The sequence below is a fragment of the Lathamus discolor genome, chromosome 12 (genome assembly GCF_037157495.1).
Source record: "Lathamus discolor isolate bLatDis1 chromosome 12, bLatDis1.hap1, whole genome shotgun sequence".
Classification (NCBI taxonomy): domain Eukaryota; kingdom Metazoa; phylum Chordata; class Aves; order Psittaciformes; family Psittacidae; genus Lathamus; species Lathamus discolor.
In genome coordinates, this window is record NC_088895.1 from 9,683,381 (window position 1) to 9,705,903 (window position 22,523).

The following is a 22,523-nucleotide window of genomic DNA, read 5'->3' on the forward strand; positions in this document are numbered from 1 at the left end:
CCAAAGTATTAAGTAGTTTTGAACTATCCTAAATTCAGGATCTTTTAAGTTTCCTCAGAAACATGTGCATTTCAAATTATTATTACATGAAAATATAGTGCATTTGGGGTGGTTGCTCACAAGCCTTCTTTAAAAAGGAAATGTTGATGTTTAAAAAGAGAATGTTGGTGTTGCTGACTCCATCCAGAAAAAAAATGAAATATCAAACCGGTGATTGCTCTTAATCTAGGGAGTTATGTGCGTGAGCTGGCAAAAAATCCTCAAGATTTCAAATGGTACTTTGTATAAGCTTTGCTGGAACTTTGTTGCTAATAAAAAGAGATATACTGACAAACTCCAGTCTCTAACGATAAATACTAGTCAGAGTTTTTCTGCCTAGTTTTATGTCCCTACATTTTATAGAGAAAATACTGAAACTGATTTTTTTTTTTCATTTACTCTCTGACATGGATTTCCTACAAGGGACCAATAACCACACTATTTAAGCCTTATTTTGGAGGTTTATGTTGAGCTTGAGTTTTGTTCCCTGCCCTGACAAAGTATTTGTTCAGCAAGGTTGAATTTACTAGTTTAGATTGGCTTCTGTCATATGTAGTGTATATCAAGCCATCACTTTCAAGCAGATTTTGGGGGCACAGACAGTGAAAAATTTATTAATGAAACATGCTGTGTTGTAGGAAGAGCAACTGCTAGTCAGCTAATACAAATGCAGTTTTAACAGACTGGTCACTTGACTTACTCTGTTTTTATTCTACACAGTTTGGATATGATCCATCATGTCTGCAGCCTGCAACATCACAGAATATATTTGATCAGACTCAGTTTTTAGAAGAGACCCAGATTTCCAAGTCTCATGTCGCCACCTTAAATCAAGATCATCAGCATTGGCAGTTTTTAGTAAGTCTTATTTCTTTTTACTCTTTTATGGCTGATGAATTTAAAGACAAATCTAGTTTTGCATTCTTGCTGCTTTTGTTTGTTCATTTGGTTTTGTTTGGGGTGGTTTTGTTTGCGTGTCACTAACATCAGGGAGCTGGGGTTTTCTGAGGGGGAGTGTTTGAGAGAAGGAGTGTTTACCTCAACAATCTTTATAGCAATAGATTTTGTATTGATTTCTTAGGATCTTGTGGAACAGTAGTAGTACTTATATGTAGTAGGGACATAATTTGAGTGTGAAATGAGAGTTCAGTAAACAAAAATGTGATAGAAATTGTAATTCCAATGATTTGTTCTGGATGCATGAGTATGAAAGTACAGGGCTTAGTGCTTAGTGCTTGTGATCAGCACATTCCAGTCTGTTTTGGTATCTACATCCTGACACTTGATTCTGAATGTCAGGAGATTTTTTTTCCATTAGGATTTCTGTGTTTGCACACATTTGAGTTTCAGGCACCTTTTCAAATCAGAGAAGGGTCCTTTGAATATAAAAACTATATAATAATGTTAGTGTACCTGAAGACAACTTCAGGAGAGGAATATGTGTCCCAGTGAGGTGTCTTGAATTCTTTCTTTTACATAAAATACTTTCACTTAGGAACAGACATTTTAGTACATAAATGGACAAATTTCTGTTTCTTCTTAAAATCAGAGGTGCAGATGGAACACTACATTTTGTTTCCTCTAATTAATTGCTACTTTATCTGCTTTTGCTTTCATTACACCGAGGAATTTACTTCTTTTTGGACTGTGAAATTATAATGGGTGTGATTTCTCTTTTTAAACTTGTTAATGTAAACAGAAATGCTGTGAAAAGGAAGGCAAGTTTTTGGAAATTGCTAGAGAAACTAGATTGAACTTGTTGTCTTGAGTTGAATTTTGGAGTCAATTTAGTCTATTTTAAGTAGTAAATGCAGTTTGATGAGTAGAGATATACTGTGTATAGGGTTATCTTCTAAACACTTGTCAGTTGCTCAGGATAGCAAAGCCATGATTTCATGGTTGTCCATTTCACAGAAGTGCCTGCTTAGTCAAGCTACTTCTGCACCTGCCTGGCCCAGCATAATTTTTTGCACAGATCAGGTCCTTCTACAGCAACAGAAGCAGTTGTAATGGCACATTTTGGAATGTGTAGCATGCCTAAAGGGGGTGAGTGATGAGCAGGTGACTGTTCTCATGCTACTGCCAGTACAAACAAGTCCTAGCACTTCAGATACTGGGACATGAGAATCCTTCTATGAACTTAAAAGTTGCAGAAACTGTCCATACTTTTATCTGTCTTTTCAGAAACACTGAAAAAACTACAGCTGACTTAATTTGATAATGATAATGAAGCAAATAATATAAGCTTGGAACTCTGCATGCTTTTATTCAGTGTCTGTTCATTGTCCCTGACTGACTTATAAGATGTAGTTCATGTAGCACGTTCGATCTTCGAAGGACTTCGCAACCAGTAACGAATAGAATAATTTAAAGAAAATTCTTTAAAAGATACCATTTTTAAAAGTAGTGTTCTCACTGTTCTTACACTGTACCTCACTGAACTGAAAGTAAAGGCTTAAAGCTTTGCTTTAAGAGCCTGATACTTAAAGCTTGAGGTTCTAAATTTGGTGCTGGATTTATCCATTCGAAGGATATTAGTTTGATTGCATCAAAAGTAATGGTATTTGATATGACAAGAGAAAAGTGCATAAATGTGATAATTTGAATGGCTGTTAGAGCCTTCTCTGCATCTCTGCTTCTGAAAAGAATAATTACATAGTTGTGACGTGAACTGAATATTAGGGTCTGGTGAAAGATACCTCTGGTAAAAGAAGTGAAGTCAATCTCCTAACATTGTGGTTAGAAGTTCCCTTAACAGTAGGCATTTGAGAAGTTAGCTTTTGTGTGTAGACCTAGACCCAGTACACATACAAAAAACAACTTGAGACAAAGATGGGATGTGAATGAAATTAGTGGGAATTTTTGCTGTTCATTTAATTCACATAAATAATTTGTGCTTTTAAGCAGCATAAGGTGTTGTAAAACAAAAAGCAGTGGTTTGAATTAGGGTCTTGAGAACAGAATAGAGAAATGATTATTTGCAGCAGCTCGTTTAAGTCCGGCATAGACTGTCATAGACTCTGTGTCCACTCAGAGTCTGTTCTCTTAGCTTCATTTGTCAGTATTTAAGTGGAACACAAGAAATGAAAATGATTGCTGGGCAGTAGCAGCCTTCTGGATGAAGCGTAAACTTTGGGCTTGATACCAGCCTCCTTTTAAAACACTGTTGTTCATATAATATTGCAGTACAGATAGTGAGAGAGTTAGATACTTTGATGCCAGGATTAAAATTTCCTAACAACATATTAAGCACTGTTTCTTTCATCTTGTAGTTACAGTATTTGAGGCTAAATTTTTACCTACTGTTCACTCCTATTTAATTTTTAATTAATTCCTGCAGCTGTATCAGGAAAAATAACTTTTAATCATTTACACTGAGAATCAGAAGCAGTAAGTTCGACTTTCATTCTGGTACTGTATGTTTTGGGAGTGGTTTCACTGCAGGCGGAAAATCCTGTATTTTAGTAAACAGAGACCAAATTTGTTATTTACAGACAAATGTTCCCTTCGCCTTCTGTCACAAGCTTTCTGTGTACATAAATAGAACAGACTTGTACCACTTACCTGTTAGTTACCATGCAACAGCAGCATTTGACACTGCCTGCAGCTGCACTGAATGACGTGCAGCTCCCTGACTGTAAATTCAAGTGCTCTGTGTTTAGAACTGGGATTGATAAAAAGGACATTAGTGTGGGTATAATGCCACTTTTGCCGTACTAGCAACATGTCAGCAGAGTTTCTATAACAACAGCACTTTGCTGAGAGATACAGCCCTCTATCACATGTTCATGATGGAAAAATTGTAATGGCTTTGTTCTATTGCAATATGTATTTTTCTCTAAAATACACACTGAGCTCAATTGAAGCCTTTTTGCCTCTGTGCAAAACAGGAATCTGTCATGCTTTCCAAAGATTCGCTTGAATTCATTTTTTCCTGAGGTCAGAGTGCTAGGTGTTTTAATTTTTTTTTGTGAATATTTTTAGTATTATTTGCTATTCAGAGCTGGTTTTCAGGCTCTTAATGGTGGCAGAACAGTAGGGCTTGGTGTAGTGGGATAATAATTAAAAATATGAATGCATCTGATACAGACCTTAGTGTTTAAGCTGCATAGCCAGCTCTATGAAAGGAACTTTTTGAGATCACTTGTCTTTCCTGTACCCTGGACATGTGTGAGATTTTTAGCAATGATGTCAGCAATATCCATGGGCAAAACCAGCATCTGGATTTTGATAAATGCTGAAATGAATCATAATGTATTTGAATTTTTATTATTTTTGGTCTCTTGTATTTTTAAACATATAGCATGAAGTGCCAATGAGGTATTTCAATAGTTTATTTCCCTTTACCATTCCATCATCAGTTTTCTTCTCTGTAGCAATGAAATTACTTAGATAATGTTCTATTTCTAATGATATTTTCTCAATTGACTGTTTAAATTCTAGATTGATTGTTCAAATGTAAAATTCTGTTTTGATTTGCTTGATACAGTGCCAGTATAATAAAAGCCTTTCCTATCTGCTAGCTGTGAAGAGAACTTCCATCAAAAATAGATCTTCATGTGGTTTTAAAAAACACTTTTTTTTCTAATCGGGGTTAGAGCAGGTTTTTACTTTCCTGAATGAGTGAGAGCAGGGAAAGATATTTAGAAGCCCAAACAATGAGATATGTCCAGTGCCACACTGGATTAAATCAGTAGCCATGAAAGCAGGCTGACCTTTTTTCTTTCTTCCCTAGAACATAATATTCTTACTCTCTGAGTTTAAAAAGGTTGTTGACTCAAATATGACCTTTCAATGAAACACTCTTATAATACAGTTTCCATTTTCTTTCTTTTATGGAGTAATCAGTCAGGGTAGGTCAGGAGAGGAGCCATCTGGGAGCAGGTACTCTGAAGCACTGTTGCTGTTGCTGCCTGGGACCCAGTGGTTTGCATGTGTGAGAGTGGCTGTTAAAGGAGCTCTGGAGAGATGAGGCGTGCTCAGATGTCCAAAAGAGCATAGGTGAGTGAGGCCTTTAGCAGACTCAGGGCGATTTTGTCTGTGCTGGATGCCTTGCTGTCGTGTTATGATTCTGGAAAATATATGATATGTATTTTTCAAGTGCAGGTAGTTGTGATTTCTCTTATGAATACATCCATTAATCCTGCTGAATTATAAAATTCAAATGTAAGGCCTTCTGATAAGCTTTAGTGTATATATTAAAACTGTGAAGATTCTTTTATTAAAAACTAGGCGTTTGGGGTTTGCGATTGCAGATTTAGGAGACATCCCAAAATTATCTCAGAATAACTGTGATAACTGAGCAGTGAATTTGGTCTAAACAGACAAGAACAACAAAACACTTTTATCTCTGTTTGTTTATAAGGAACAGAATGAATGAGCTAAGTAATATCTAAAGAAAATCTAAGATAGACTCAGGAACCGGATGCAGATTATATGGGTAGTGCTTGCAGGGCATGGTTTTTCTTTTTGCATACTGTCATTTAAATGCATCCAGCCAACAACCAGCCAGTGATACAAACCTTCAAAGGTTCCACTTCCCCTAAAAGTTATTTTCTGAACCTGGGATATGAAGTGGGGTTCTGTCTAAGAGACACTGCATATATTTATTTATATATACACATATATATATGCATATATATATATATACTTTTTTTTTAATCTTGGTTTTGTGTTTATGGATGTAGTCTATATTTTCATAAGTCTCACTACCCAGCGTTCTGTTCATTCCTTTCTGAAGGGCTGCCATCTGCATAAGCCTTAGCTGTGTATATTATCTTTCTCCTAAATGTACTGTGTTGTCCCAGTCCCAGTTTCCTCCTAAATTGTGTCAACAAATATAATACTAGTATCAGATAAGAAAACTGAAGAATCTCAATGCAGTCTCCATTACAGCAAAACAAAAGGCTTATGAAGCAAGGTGATTTATTACTTCATTTTTCTGAAATGCATTATAAGATTAATTTTTTTGCTTATACTTTTTCATATCCTAATTACATTTGCTTCTTGTTTAATCATCTTTAAGACAAAATAGTATGTCTGAGGAGAGAACATTATCTAATTAACTTTTCCTAATAAATCAGACTGCAGAATTTTGTGGTAGCTGCATTTGCTAGGCTGCTTGTCCAGTAAATTTTGAGAAAGATATTTTAAGTGAAATCCCTTTCTGAATATAAAACCTTTCTGATATTAGAGCCTGTAATGAGCCCGCAGCTTGGTGGTGTAAATCAGAGATAAAAGGCATATAGGGGAAAAGCATATTGGATGTAAAAAAGATACATAAAACTGTATTTCTGAGCTGTCCTCTTTCATCAAGCATAACCAAAAATACAGATGTGTGAATAGGAGCATATTAGTGTGTGGTGAAGTTTACAGATTCCTGTCTTAACCTGTGCTTAGCACTCATCCATATTTTATATTCACAGATACTGTGTTTTCAACTATGTTTGGGGATCTCTATGTAAAAGGCCACTTTTCTCTCCCTGGGGAATATGTACCACTAGTGGTACATCATTCATGGCCTTGGTATGGCTTATTTGATTTTTGAAGGGCCAGAAATTAGCTACATTGGTTAAAACAGTTTTGAAGCAATCATCACTTGGAATGTTCTCACTCTTTCTTTTCTTTTTAATAGTTTCAGTCACTGTCAAACCATTAGTTCATCGTTACCTGAGAGGCAGTAGGTGGATGAAGGAAATTAATTGTGCTCAGCATAACAAGGAGATAATGAGCTATATAAATTATTAGCAACACATTTTAAAAGTATGCTCATATAGAGCCAAAAGTATCTTGGCTTAAGTGCACAGTCTCAGAGATGTAATTGAGACTATTCATTTCGGCAAGGCAAATATGGGGATTTTTAGAATTCATAAAATCTGCAGTAATAGTCACGAAGGAGCAGAGTATGATTCAAAGCAAAGCACACTGCATGAAGACCACTCATGAATATATTTGGAAACTTCCTGGTTCCTTCTTTCACAGTTGACAGCATGTTTTGTGTAGTTGCCATGAAGATTTGTGGATCATATCTATCAGTTGAAATTACAGAAACGAATGGTGTAGGCATCTTCACCTGGAGGTAAAAAGAAAGGCAAACACATGAAATCTAATCTAACAGCTGTATTGTTTCAGTTAACAGAATAAAAAATAAATACAAGACAAGTCAATTCTAGACACAACCAGTGCTTCCAGAGATGACTGGAGGGTTCATTTCAATGGGATTTGATCTGTTACAAAAATCCAAGGCTAGTATTATATATGAATTTTATTGAGATAAGAAAACAGCTGTATAACTGTTAAGAAGGGAAGAGTCCATTATCTCTTCACTGATAGTTCCCTATGGGTAGGCAGGATTTTACATGAATATGGCAGGAAGGTGTCTGAGGAAGCTCTTAGTCACTGTCATGGTTTAACCCCAGCCAGCAACCAAGTGCCATCCCTTGCAGGCCCCAGTGTGATGGGGAGGACAATCAGAAAAAGGTAAGACTTGTTGGTTGAGATAAGAACAGTTTAATAATTGAAATAAAGCAAAATATTCTAATAATAATAGTAATGTAAAAGAAAAGGAGAGAGAGGAATAAAACCAAAGACAGACAAGTGATGCACAATCCAGTTGCGTTCATGTAGTCATATGACTAATCCAGGTAGCTCTGTTCTAAGTATTCTGGCTGAGCTACTTGTGGTATTTTAAAATCCTGTGGGTTTGTTTATTTCCGTGCTATCATATTCTCCCCTAATTGCTGACATATTTGTGTGTCATTAAAGAATGATCTTCGTTCTTTAAATTTCTAGTCCAGTTTTATACATGGGAGTTAACAAGTGGTTTGGACGAGTGTCTGGGCCTTGTCTTTCAAGTGATGCTTGCTCCTATATTCCATATGATAGATGAGTTAAATCCAAAATATTTTCCAGTATTTTGGCCACGCTGCTAATAAAATATATACTCATTCATGAATAATAGTGACAAAATTGAGAGTTGTATAGACCTACTGAAGAAATACTCATCTTTCCTGACCTGCTTTCAAAGAAGTAGTGTTGAAGCCAAGTAAGACCCAGTAACTTTACCTCAGTGCTTTAGCAGATAAAATTAATGTAATCTTTTAACTACACACTGAAGTTCCATGTGCTGGCCTACAAGTGTTGTGTGGCTGCTGGATTTAAATGTGTGCTACAAAGGAGCTCACGGGCAGCAGTCTAACCCCAGAAATGCACTGCTTTCCTTGATTACTTTCTCTGCTAGTAAAAATATGAAGCAAGGCCAAGGATATGAGCAGGCAGAGGCAGGCTGTGACTTAGAGATGTGATGTGTGTGTTGTTTGGGTTTTTTCTTTTTCTCTTATGGATTTAAATGGAGATGTACTGGAGGGAAGTTGGCCCAGCTACTGCCCTGACAGTGCCTTGTTTTCTTTGTGGATTAACAGGGAACTCCAATCTGCAAGGCCTCAATCTGGCCCCTTTCATCAGCGCTGAATCACTTTAAAAAGAAAAACAGTGCATGTGATTATCAAAAGCATTTCCATTTATAACACACTGTGGCAACAGCTTAGACACCAGAAAATAAGAACATTATATACTAAAAGGATGTTGAATGTGAAAATTTATGAAATCTATAAATGCAGCAGTAAAATGCACATATAGCTGTCACTACATGGATTTGTGACTAGCTATTGACACTTTAAATGATCATGTTCCGTTTACTTAGCCTATGATAAGTACGCATCGGCAAAGACATTAGAGACTGGGGTCCAAAGAAACAGTGATTAGCATATTTTAAAGTTTCCTTCACTGACTGCTTAAATACATTTGCATTAATAGAAAGATGAGACTCTTCATGAGGTTCTCTGCATGACAAAAGCTAAAAATAGTTTTATTAGAACTTCAGCTGCTGTTCTGCTAAATTTTAACAGTTTCGGGGAAAGGAAAACACACTTTTGAAAGGTTATAATTAATGAGTTATGTGTTGTTGGGGTTTTTTTTTAAATATACCAAAATAACATTAAGAAACTGGGACAAGCATGCTATTTTGTGCCTTTGGTATTTTGATGGTTTGCAGCCTGGCTTCCCACTTGAGATGGGGGCGGGCTTTGCTGTTGCCTGCTCTTAGCAGCGAGCCCTCTGCAGCTGGTGAGAAGAATTCGGTATGTAGGTTCTGAAGATGATTGGACAGAAAGAAAATTCTGTTCTGAATTTACAAAGCAAAACATTATGCCTGCCGCTGTCCCATGTTGAAAGGAAATCCAGCATGTTGTAACTTTATATGAGAGAGTGTAAATTGTGTTTGTATAGTTGACAGTTTGAAAACATGAAGAAAACAGAAAGCTTCCTGTTGTGATGGTAGCAAAAAACTTCATCTGTGGTAATAAAGCATCTATGTTATGCTAGGCATACTGTTGTGGAGAGAAGAGAAACAAATGAGGCTGCTGGAGTGAAAGTGAAGAAGCCAGTGTTAGATCATGCATGGAAGTTGTGATGTGTGGATTGCAGATTTAGGCCTGCTGCTTCCATTAAGATCTGTCTGGGATGTGAAAGGATTATTTAGGGAGAATAGGAGCTGCTCTCTTCAATTCACTACTGTAATTGTAAGTCATATCATAATGGGCAGGGAGATGATTATTAGAACAACAGGAGCTCACCAGTATTGTCATTGCCATCATTGCTGCATGCTCTAGGGTCTGTTCATGTGCACTGGTAATTTACATTTCCTTTATGAACGTAACTGTCCTGGCGTATACGCTTCTGAGAGGGGAAAGATATAATGTTGTAAAAAGGGCTTTTTCTTATTTTCTGTGAATGAACATTCTGCTTTTCTAATGAAGTATATGCTTATTTGTTAAGAAGAGTTTAACAACTATATTCTTAGCTGTCTTTGGAGGCAAGCCCATGCTAAAAATTCAGAGAATAAAAGCTGTAATATTTCATAACATATCCTTGTAATACACGCCTATAGAATTCCAAACAGAATGTGCAGGAACCCTCTAAAACTGGAGTAAAAATATAGAGTTTTCTTGCTTCTGAAGAAGTTTTCATGGTATGAGGAACATGGCATTGCAGGTAGCTAACAGAGCAGTGTTGTAGGTTATATGGAAACAATGCATTTGTTAAGGAAAGGATGTAACAGTCCAGTGATCTATACAGATGTTAAGGAAATGTTTATTAGTGTGAATTACTTGTGTGGATGCAAGGCTGGAGAATTAAAGCTCAGTCTTATATATAAAGCCTAATTAGCTTTTTAATTAAGGTGCAGATGCTTACAGTAATTTTCTCATAACTTTAAGAATGCATGGGATCAAATGCTTAATGAGATTTCTGGATGTCTGACTCCATGTTGCAGTACTCTTAACATGCTCATTAAAGGACTTGGTGTCAATTTATATATTGTATGTAAACTCAGCTGAGAAATACTTAATACAGCAGACTTACTAGGAATGACAAGGTATCACTGAAGACTTTGTTGGTTTTTTTCCTTTATGAACATGCATTTTTCATCTTTTCAGTTTACCTCCTGTATTAAAACAATTACATTATGCAAGTGATGACTACTAAAACATCCATCCACTGCATTACGTTTATCATGTAGCTCATCATGTCTGTGCATTTCTGGAGTTTTTTTGGGGTTGGTTTGGTATTTCAGAATTATGATTGTTTTACCTTTGGTGCATGCTTGAGTTCTGACAACAGCATATTCCTTAACCTAAATACTAAGATACAAGAGTTTGCTATTATCTAAGGATTTTCTTCATACAAATTGTTTCATGAACTTGGGCTTGGTGTATTTTAGACTTGTACTGTATCTTCACTTACACATAAGCTTCATCATGTTAACCCATGAGTTTCATTTAACTATGAATAGGGAGTGTATTCTTCCACCATATGTGTAGATCAGCTTTTCGTGAAAGTGTAGGACTGCAGAATGGGCCTGTCTGCGCAATTCTGAATGTAGTCAAGTTCATTTTATACTTAGAAGTTAAGAAAGGATCTTTTGCATCCATCTTTCTTAAGTTCAGTATATAAAGTATTATTCCACATAGTGATGTAGTGCTTCTTTAGAAGTACCTGGACTAAAATAAGGGAGCAAAGCTGTAAGGTTATATTCAAATAAAGGGGGGAATAAAAGGAGGGGGTTAAAAACAAAAGAAGGGGAAAGGGTGAGGGGGAGAAAAAAAGGGGGAAAACCCTGAAAAAAAAGAATTAGTCCTTAGTGCTGAATAAAAAACATTTGGATGTATCAGTAGCATTGTGCCAGATGTGATTTAAATATGGATGGGTGACAGAATGGGAGGCATAAGGATGATTGATAATCTTAGCAGGAAAAAAGGAGTAAAATAGGTAAGCTGTGGTGATGGTGCAGTGTTGAAAGCACTTTTAGGAGTTGCCCCCAGGATATTATGACAACAGTGGTAATTTGCAGAGCATCTGGAATATTTCAGCCCAGCTAAACACCCCATGTGAGAAGGTTATTTATATGTATTGAAAGGCTGGAGACTCTGAGATCATGAAAATCTGGCCTTAAAACCTCAAGAGAATAGTTTTTATACCCTTATTTCTGGCATAACGTTTTCTGTGTCAGCACTTTTATTATTCTGTCAGTTGGCTTCTAGCAGAAAATGTGGGTTGATTTTATTTTCAAAGATGATAAAGATCTGTTAAATTTCAGATTTCCAACAAAAGGTTCAGTTCATATTTGATTTTCAAAGTTTTAACCTCTTATTTTCATCTTCAGCTCTGCTCCTATAGAAAGAACTCTGTAATCATACTGACCACTGTAAAGCCAAAATAAAGCATTTTTGTTTTAAAACTTTTCATCTCTTTTTATTAAGTTTTCTATGTTTCAGTTATGATTTGAAAGGGCAAGAGAGAATGTGTTAGTCACACACTGGCCTGTGTTTACATTGCTAATCTTTATATTCATGCAAGTACGGTTTCTCTGGGAGATGTAGCTGGAAGAGGAGGAGCGTCAAATGCATGCACTGAAGTTCAGACCCCTGAGGTATAACTTTGTAATGTGAGCAGTAAGCTTGCTAGTGGCAGTTCCTGATTGCATGAGAGAGATCTTGGATTTGCTGGATGATGATTATGTAATGGATCTCTGAAACTTGTCTTGAGATGCAGCAGGCTCTGGGGCAGTATTAGGCTCCAGAGCTCTCTACCAATTCTGTAGCAAACTTGATTAAGCCATTAAATTGCAGATCATTGCTGACAGTAAATTAATTCTTAATCCGAGTTCTATTCTGCACGACATTGGGAGACTTTTGCCAGGAGGCCAGTTGCTTGAAAATGGGTAATTAAATTCTGCTGTAAATACATTTTTATCTACCCTTCTGCATGCAGGAGCTGGCAAACAAGCGAGAGCCATTAATTAATACCTGTAATTTGGTTTAGTGGAATAAACCCTGCTCCTGTCAGATTCTGAAATGGAAACCAAGGCTATTAAGTGGAGAGTAAGATAAAGAAACCTGACAAACATGTATTTGTAAGAGTTTCTGTTCTTACTTCCTTTTGTCAAAGATGTTGGCTAGTATACAAATTTGGAAATACTTGTGTTTGAAGTCAATTTAGAAAAGACAAATCAAAACCCTCCTAAGTAGAGTAAAAGTAGGAAGAGTGGCAAGATGTATTCCGAGCATTTCCGAATTATGTATTTATCCCTATGACCCAATTTGACAGCTTTAGGAGGTGATTTTAGCAGGTTGTTCATCTTTGGTGAACATACAATTATGCACTGGTTGTCACACATGCGTTTTATTATTGTTTGGATTTGAACCAAGAAGTACTGTTTGCAGGTTTTATTCAGAAGCATTAGAAGGAAACTAGAACCTTGTTTGCTAGCACTGTATTAGCACTATTATTTTTCATTGCTCTGAAACAAACCCAATTTTCCTACGTTTCTTGTGTAGCTTTTCCATTTCCTTAAGGTCCTGAAAGTTGGATAATTGTAACACTCATTCCTTAAGGAAAGATGCTTCCTAATTCTTGTTAAAGAGTGAAGCAACTTTCTCCACAGTGTTTGCCTATGGTAAATAGTTTCTAATATCTCAAGAGTTCAGGGGTACTTCCAGCTCTCCAATCTGGTTTAAGTCCTTCATGAGGAGTCTGACTTTCATTTTTGTACTCCTGAGGTTCCTTTCAGAGGATTGAGGCTCATCTAGAGCTCAAACAGAAAATTATATAGTGAGAGGGATGTCAAAATTATGAGACATCCTTTTTAAAGGATGATGCTAGTGACCAGTGGTTAAAGATGCCTTGAGAAAGGATTGAGCATGAGCAGCTGCGTATGTCTGTATCTGAATCATGGAGGGAGCTATCTTCATTGCTTTCCGGTACTCTTCTTAAAATTGTTTTGACTATTTTGTAATTGTGTGAATAATTTTTCCAGAAAAGAAGGAGCAAGAAGCCTGTGGGGATGTTTTAACAGCATTACTGGCTGGCTGTCTTTAGCTATGAGTCAATCTGGGTTATATTCAAGGTGTCTCCTGGCAACCTAATGACATTAGCCCTAGCAGTGTTGAGGCTCATTTACTCTTTTGTGGTTAACATAGCAGACAGACCTGATTTGTTTCGAAAATGAATGTTTGGAAACTTTGGAAGCTAAAAGGTTTGTTTGGCAACAAACATGTCTATAAACTTTATCTGAAATGACCAGATTGTGTAAAATGGAAGATATCTGATAGTCACAGAGTCAAGAAAAACTCAGGTTTTTTGGCAAAAGTCATAAGAAAAAGCTGTGCTATACTTAACTTGTTATATTTAACTTACCTCTGCTTTCTAAGGTTAGGGTTAGGGTTAGAACAAGGGTAAAATTAATTTGAAGATGTAGCATAGAAAGTTGGATAAGTTGTTAAAAAGCAATTTGGAAAAGCCCTAAGAGAGCCACAGAGAGACAAGGAGGAAACATAGGTGCAGCTTATCTACAGTAAGTGTTTGGGACAGTAAATGTTGTATTTAGTGATCTCCAGTGCCCATTTCAACTGTAGAATTGCAAAGTAATTGACATTTGAGGGGGTAGTAAAAAAAAAAAAGGCAAGCTAGTTGTTTGGGAAGCAATGCTTTTTAATGGACCAGGTTATTGATAGCTTGCTTGGTACATGAGTAAAATAATTCATGTAAGGGGTTTTCTTTTAAGTGATTGCTTTCCACTAGACCTGTGAAATACATAGTGCAAAATGAAGTTTAATTGAAATTAGCTTAGTTGAAATAGTGCATAGTGAAATACATAGAGCAAGCCTGTCGTGCCATGATCTCTAGTAGCCTCAGCATTCTTCTAACAAAATTCCACTAATTAAGGATATGGTAAGATGGGCTTTTTTAGGGGTCTGTGCAATTGTTTTTCTTTGAGATTGTGGAGTCTAAAAGCCTTCTGAGCTTAAATTCCTTTTTACCTTCTCAACATAATCATCCTGAGATTTCATTAAGCGTACATGCAGGAAAACATATATATGTTTTTATGTTTATCTATTATATATATATATATAGAGAGAGAGAATTTTATACATCTTTATATAGACAATAGTATATCTATAAATACACATGCATGTAATTTTGTGTATGTTGAAAATCCAGTCTGAGATTTGCTGCTTTGGTTTCCAATGTTATTAAAAATTTAACCATGTCTCCAGCTGAGACACTTTGTCATTTTGAGAGCAATGTAAATGTTAATAATTAAAAGCAATTAAAAATGTGTTAAAAGTTATGTAATTTTTATAGGCTGGCTGACTAAATAATGGATGCCTCACAGATTTTCTAGAGTGCCAGATTATTACTAAACAAAGACTTTCTCCCATCCTAGAAGTCCTGTAGGAAGGAAATAACCTATTTGGTCAGTTTGGGAATCCAGCTGAGGTTTTGGAGTGAAATTACAAATTATGATTCCTGGTGAGTCCCATAATCACTGTGCCGTGTACTACTCTGAAGGTGCTCTTTATTTCTATGAATCCAGAGGTACAGGAGTCCAAGTAACAGGTCAGATAGAATCATAGAATAGTTCGGGTTGGAAAGGACCTCAAGATCATCTAGTTCCAACCCCCCTGCCATGAGCAGGGACACCTCACACTAAGCCATCCCACCCAAGGCTTCATCCAACCTGGCTTCAACACTGCCAGGGATGGAGCACTCACAACTTCCCTGGGCAACCGATTTCATTGCCTCACCACCCTAACAGGAAAGAATTTCCTCCTTATATCCAATCTAAACTTCCCCTGTTTAAGTTTTAACCCATTACTCGTTGTCCTGTCACTAGAGTCACTGATAAAGAGTCCCTCCCCAGCATCCCTATAGGCCCCCTTCAGGTACTGGAAGGCTGCTCTGAGGTCTCCACACAGCCTTCTCTTCTCCAGGCTGAACAGCCCCAACTTCCTCAGCCTGTCTTCATACGGGAGGTGCTCCAGTCCCCTGATCATCCTCGTGGCCTTCCTCTGGACTTTTTCCAGCAGTTCCATGTCCTTTTTATGATTTGGAGAAAACTCCAGGAACAAACTTGCCAACAAAGTTTTCAAGCTGACAAGCAGGTATTCTTTATTGCGGCGCTGGGAGACACGGGGGATAGCTCCTCCTAACGTGTGTCTCTCTGTTGCTACACAAGCCGTCCTTATATAGTCCCTGGGCATACACACATTACATCATTTTCCAGAAAGTTCCCCGCATGCGTACAGAATTGTGGTGGTGGTCTCTGAGGGTCGTTTACTTCTTCCAACGATTCATCCATCATCACTTCTGGCAGCCTTTGGAGCACGCGCAGTAGATGCTCATGCCAGTTTAATTGGTTAGTTAGCACCAGAGACATAATAATCCTCCTATCCTCCTGCTTATTAGTTAGTTTAACTGTAGCCCATCCTGGACACCTGCCATTCCCAGATACTCCTTATCCCTGTGTCCTGTTCTTCTAGACTGTTTTTCTTAAAACTGTGTCAACTATAACAATTTATCTTGTACAAGAATGCTCAGTGTGTTCTCTAGCTGCATTCCATTTTTTTGTCTATGTATCATGCACCTCAGTAATTTTCCATTGCTACTCTTACAAAGCCATCAAACTTAACATTACTTAAAACTGATTCTAAAGGTTTATATATTCCATTTTGTAATTTTGTGTCCCCCTTGTCTCATTGAGGACACCAGAACTGCACACAATACTCCAGGTGAGGTCTCACAGGAGCAGAGTAGAGGGGCAGGATCACCTCCTTCGACCTGCTGGTCACGCTCCTTTTGATGCAGCCCAGGATACGGTTGACTTTCTGGGCTGCGAGCGCACACTGCCGGCTCATGTTCATTTTCTCATTGACCAGCACTCCCAAGTCCTTCTCTGCAGGGCCGCTCTGAATCTCTTCTTTGCCCAGTCTGTAGCTGTGCCTGGGATTGCTCCGACCCAGATGTAGGACCTTGCACTTGTCATGCTTGAACTTCATAAGGTTGGCATCAGCCCACCTCACAAGCATGTCAAGGTCCCTCTGGATGGCATCCCTTCCCTCCAGCATATCAACTGGACCACACAGCTTGGTGTCATCAGCAGACTTGCTGAGAATAGATAGAAGCAATGTATGTAAAAAACCAATCCCGAATACATTGTTTTATGTATTCTGTAGTGACCATAAAGCCTATGTATAACCATATTTTACAGGGCTCAGTGCTGAGCAGTAATTCGTAGGTTTTTAGCAAAGAGGAAATTTTTATCTCCTTTTCTCAAAGCTGCTGAGGAAGCTAAGAAACAAAATGCCTCTGCCCTTCTCTCTTCTAAAAATAAATAAATTAAAAAGCCATTGATGCATGATTAGGTCAAGAGAATTTGACACAAGAATAACAGACTTATTGTGTGGGTCAGGGTAATTGTAGCAAAGAGCAGTCCAAACAGAAGTTTTAGGTCAGCATTTCTTGACTCTGTATAAGTAGTTCTTACTGTTTGTCCATTACAGCACTGGTGCCACTGTCTTACAATGAATTTGTGCCCAAGAAACGTTGGGTTAAGGGATGTTACAAAGAGGAGCTTTTGTCTATCATGAAAGGCTCTTCCCTAAAATCTTACTGTTTTGCAGTGTGGTGTGTTTACTACAGTTCCTTGGTTCGAAGAACTGAACAGGACAGCAGGCTGCAATACCACCCATACTAAGGTTGGCACTTGAATCCTGGATTTCCTTTAGTGTAAACAGTCTCCAAGACGTTGCCATCAGTTCCAGAATTGACTTGCAGATTACCACTGCACTGGGTCCAAAGTTTTATGAGAAATTGAATTTTCCTTCATTTACTACTGCAGATATTTTCTAAAATTTTGCATTCTTGAAGCAGTTTTTGAATCAGACAACTTTTCTAGGGCAGAAGTAAATTCGGCTTCTCTGGTAAGGAAGAGCAACTGACCTGATGTGTGGCTTATGCATTTCTGTTGTATGTGAGTTCACAATGCTGTGGAAAAGTCTTCAGATTAGGTTTGTAAGCAAGGATGATGTCACAAGTGTCAATGACAAAGCATGGATTTAACAGAAAGTAATGTTAAATAGCCACACTGATCAATAAGTAAGTAGTTTCACTGAGCATACAGATCAACGATTCGCCATTTTCTTAGTTTATATGGCCACTGTCTTTTAAGATATCACTGGGACTGAATTGTTGCAGGCTGTAATTGCTTCTGTTATTCCAACGAATAAAAAATGGCTCGGTAGTCACGTTGGAAAAGAAAGAGCTTATATGCTATGAACAGAATTGTCCAAGAGTGCTGTGGCCTGTTCTTCTTCCCTGCTACAGAGTCCTTGGTGTTGGAGATTATACACTGGGAAAGGGCCTTTGGGCTCACACCTTTCTGTGTATTTTTTGTGATGGTAGGAGAGGACTGAAAGATCAATACCAGCCCGGGCAGTATATTGAAAAAACAGTAAATATAAAGGAAAAAGTTGATTGTTTCTGAATTACTTCATTCCTCTGAACCAACCACATGTATTCTGTTGAAACCTTATCTTGTCCATTTAGTAGGATAGTTTATATTTTGCGGCACAGCTAAGCATTACTTTGAAAGAGAAAGATGTTCTCTTAGCTCTTCAGTGCCCAAAGGGAAATGATGCAGTGCCTGGATTTCTTCATGTCCTTGCAGTGTCTGCATGCCATGTAAATACTGTCTGCTGTTATGGCTGCAGTGAAACCATTGCCAGCCTCAGAGCTAGACTTGCAGATCAGAACAGAAAAAATCTGGTGAATCAAATGCCTGGCTTTCCTAGTTACATTCTGTGAACTGCAGTTTATGTGTTTCTCCTAGGCAGATGACGGAGGGGAAAAAACTACTTTCGCAAAACATCGCCACTACAGTAAATCACTGTGAGTTTTCCCCACCCCACTCCCCTGTGGTGCTGTATCAGTGGGGTATTTTTGTTAGTGATGTTTCTTTACTTCAATTTTGGAATTTAGTTTCATTTCTGTTTCTTGGATTCTAGCCTCGTGAGTGTCACACGAACCAAATGAGATAGACAGATGAGCTGGGACATACCCTTTACAAGATCTCAACTATTCAGATTCTGGAAATAATTTTCCTGAAATAGGACTGCATATTCATCTGTAAAATGAATAAGACTGCAGTCCTCCCATGGAACACCATTTTTAGCACATTACTGTATAATTAAGTTGAAAACCAAGACAACCCCCAAGTGTGATGGGGAAATCTCTACCTCTGGGAAAAAGTAAAACCATATTTAGTAAGCTGGAAAAAAAAAAGAGTTGGAAAGGTGCTGTAAAAATTTTATTAAACCAGGTTTAACACAGCTGAGTACCATGGGGTGTCAGTTAGGTGGGGTATTTCTATTATAGGGAGTGAAGCCCTTTATTTTCAGGGTAAGTATTAACTATTTGAAATCAGTCAGGATTTTAATCTTGCTGTTTTGGGTGGTGCATGACGAAATAATCTGTGCTTTAGCAGAATAGATATTTTAGGACTGCAGTTCCTCTGACAGCATATGGTAATGTCACTGCCAACTTTCATTTGCAGGTTCTGATTTATACACCTCTGATCTATTCAAAGTGATAGATGTACAGTGGTCAATCCTGAAGAAAAGTATGATGATGACTTTGAAGAAAAGCAGAATTTTTGTAAATTTACATTTTGGCAAATTCAAAATAACTGTTTCAACTTATTTATCTGAAAATGCATTTTAAGGGCTTAATTTTGCTTATATCTGCAAATAGTACACATGGTGCTTTAGGAACCATACATTGATGGGTACTCGGTACAAAAATTAAATTATATTGAAAAAACACACCATAGTTCTAAAATTCTGATGAAATAAGAAGCTCCAGAAGCTCTGTAATAATGCGCTTATTATCATTTTCCAAGGCCAAGTCACCAACTGTGATCTGTGAATCATTAGAAGTCCTCTGGGCATGTTGCTGATTTCTCCATCTGGTTTCCATCAGTCGTGTCCTTCTCCAAACTTCACAGTTCTAAGAGCATCTGTCAGTGAAGGAGAAGGGAGCTTGTGTCCTACTCAGCAGTTGCAGAGACCTGATCAAACTGTGAATTGGATGATCAGAAATCAGGGGGTAGGCTGGGGTGTTCCACGCAATAGCAGATGAATGGGTGGGTGTCTTCATGAGAACAGTGGCTCACCCTGTAGGAAGGTATTGCTTGCCTGTAGTCTTAGCCCATTAATGGAATGAAAGATACAGACATCTCATGGGAATGACTAAGGTGTATAACTAGATTGCACTTTAAGTGAAGAAACGGAGATTGTTCTGTTTATTTTCAGTTGCAAGAACCAAATCAATGAATTAAAGCAGGATGGTTATTTCTGCTAGTGAACAACAGATTTAATATTTTTCTTTCCCATTTTCTACCCCCACAATTCCTCTTTTGAATCTTTTATTTAGAATATAGCAATAGAAGTTCTCAAGCAGGTTTGATTCAAGTGTCATTAATGTCCCACCCTGCAAATGTCCCTTCTGGTTCCTTAGCAGGTGGAAAATCAGAGCCTGGGTTGAGCTGTTAGAACACATGCAGAGATCTGTGAAGAAAAATTAGCCTTCCTCTCAGACTGCAAGAATAGCGAAAGGAATAATGATGAAAGCTGTTGCTGAACAAAACAAATTATTTTTAGAACCCTGTTCTCTTAGCTCACCTAGTTGAAAAGAGAAGCTGTTCTGTGCTTATGTATTTGCCTCTGTCTGTAGTGTAGACCCACTGAGTATGTGATAAACCTTTTTGAGAAGAAAAGGAAAATACCTCAGGTTGAGAATGCATCTCAGTGACAAATTCGGTCTATAGGAAGAATATGCTTTGCATCAGAGAAAGATTGTCTCACTAAAAGTGTAAACACTGAAGTCTAATTTGTGGTGATGTTTTACTATATGTTTGTAACAGTTTTCCCATGTTCAAGAGGAATGTGTCAACACCTCAAAAGCAGGAAAAAGCATTTTGCCTTTGAAAATGTGTCTAAAGCAGGGTCAGTACCTTGCCAGGGGCTAGCAAGGTGATTGAGCCTGCTGAGGGAGTTTATTGTAGAGGACAGGAGCAAGTGTGCCAATGCACACCTTTATGAATAGGACTAAATTTCCTTGCCTTCCCCTAACCAGTCAGTATTTGAAGATCATAAAGCACTTTGGGAGTTTGCTGTGCTTTCCACAGAAGCTTCTGCTTATTACTGCTGGTGGGACACCATTTTTTCTCTCTTTATTTATATGTGGTTTCACTTCACAGAATGCTCTGGGCAGTCTCATTTGGGTTTCACCATGATTCTTTTGAATACTTAAGAAAATTTGTAGGAAATCTGGTCTCTGGGGGTTTTGTTTCACCTTTTTATCTTATTTCTGCCCCCCCCCCCCCCCCCCCCCCCCAGCAGGACTGGTGTCCAGTCCTAAGATTTGTAAAACTAAAGTTCAAATGTGGTACGTGTTTATCATGGAATATTTTATTCTGTATTAATCCATAGAGTATTAAACATATGCAAAGCTAAAACCCATAAGTGGTAAATGCATGTAGACCATTGCTGATACTTTCTTAAAATCAGAAATGTCACTAACTAATTGGCTTGGGATTTGGCAGGGCATTTGAAAACCATGTTTTAGGGTTACTGAAAGAGTAATTTAAATTGGAAGATGGCAAACTATTCTGTTGCCAGCTTGTTTGCTTGGTTGGTCACCCTAGTCTCTTTCATATTTTAGAAGCTAAGAATTCAGTCCTTTGAATTCCTGAAATCAAAGACTTGGTGTTCCAAAGATTCAAGTTGGCAAGGAACTGCTCTAGGGCAGCAGTGTCAGGTAGATTGTATTTAAAACAAGAACCTTTCCTTCCTTTCATTTGCACAAAGAATTTGAAATGTCAAGTTTTTGTTCAGAGTTCTTATAAAACCACAACTAAAAAAGTCAGAATCCTCCACAAAAAGGAATATTACCCAAGAGAACTGTAGAGCTTTATTTGCAAAGCACTTTATAACTCTGTATTGGATGACACCTAAGCACTGAATATTGCAATTTTGATTGTGTTGTGATACAGAACAAGCACAGATGAAAACACTAAATTGCAACAGTGGAATTGTACAGCTTCATTTTTTTCCAGATGCTTAGTACTGGTGTTTGCTGAAGTCTGAATTGATGTTTAAAATCAGGACTTGCCTAGAGGAGATTATTTTTTTGTTGTTGTTGTGTACGTTTCATTGGACAGCAAAGCAATTGATTCTTAAATTTAGGAATTATTCTCTACATTATAGCAGGATTAGACACATTTTGGCATTTGAGCAACTTTCAACACACATTTTGCACATAAGCAATAATGCCGTTTGACGGTCTGGCACAGAAAAAATACTCAAAATTTGGACTGTTTTCCAGCCTGTCCTGGGAACAGGACTGGGATTTTCAGGTTTTCGATGCAAAGATGTAGATTGCCATGACGTTCAGCTTGCCATCTTCGCCCTGTGGAGGCAGATCACTTCATTGTGGGCAATTTGGGACCCTCAGGGAAAACTGCTCTGTCATTTTCTACGTGTGGTTCAGCTAGCAATGGTTAAGAGACTGAGTTAAGGAGACAACATTAACTCAAATCCAGTCATTCTTAAGGAAAGTATAAAGTGATGTGAAGTCATTTGGTTAATGATGTAGTTAAAGCCCAATTAAGGTGATACAGTTTTGGCAACACCAAGACTGAATCATACTGAATTATGCTGAAAATGGTAAAGAAAAGGCCCAGATTCTGATCCTCTGCATCAGACATGAAAAGTGAATACCAAACACGTTGGCAGTGAGTTTCATTTCCTCTGGGTAAATAAAACATCATCTGAGTGTTTTGAGGGCTGCAGTATTTTGCATTTGGTCAAGATCCTAATCAGGTGGCAGTTTTCATTTTGACAAGGACTGAAACAATTGTAAGTCTGAAGAAATGAACCTAACAAGCTTTCTTCAGCAGCTGCTTTTTCAGCAGAAAATAAAAGGAGAAAGGTAACATGAATTCTCTTGCTAGTTACAGTGTCAGTAAGATGTAACTCAAAATTTCTCCCTTGTAGTTCAATTTCACTACACTTTTTTTCTTTTTTAAA

At 37.7% G+C, this 22,523-nt stretch overlaps 1 protein-coding gene across 2 annotated transcripts in view; it reads left to right on the top strand.

Annotated features, from left to right (window-relative positions):
- The first annotated feature begins 766 nt into the window (after nucleotides 1-766).
- RIMBP2 (RIMS binding protein 2) overlaps nucleotides 767-22,523 on the top strand; it is a 94,150-nt gene continuing 72,393 nt past the window's right edge. For both annotated transcript variants that reach the window (XM_065692668.1, XM_065692667.1), the window contains exon 1: nucleotides 767-897. The gene's annotated coding sequence lies outside the window, so the exon portion shown is untranslated. The remainder of the gene's footprint in view (nucleotides 898-22,523) is intronic.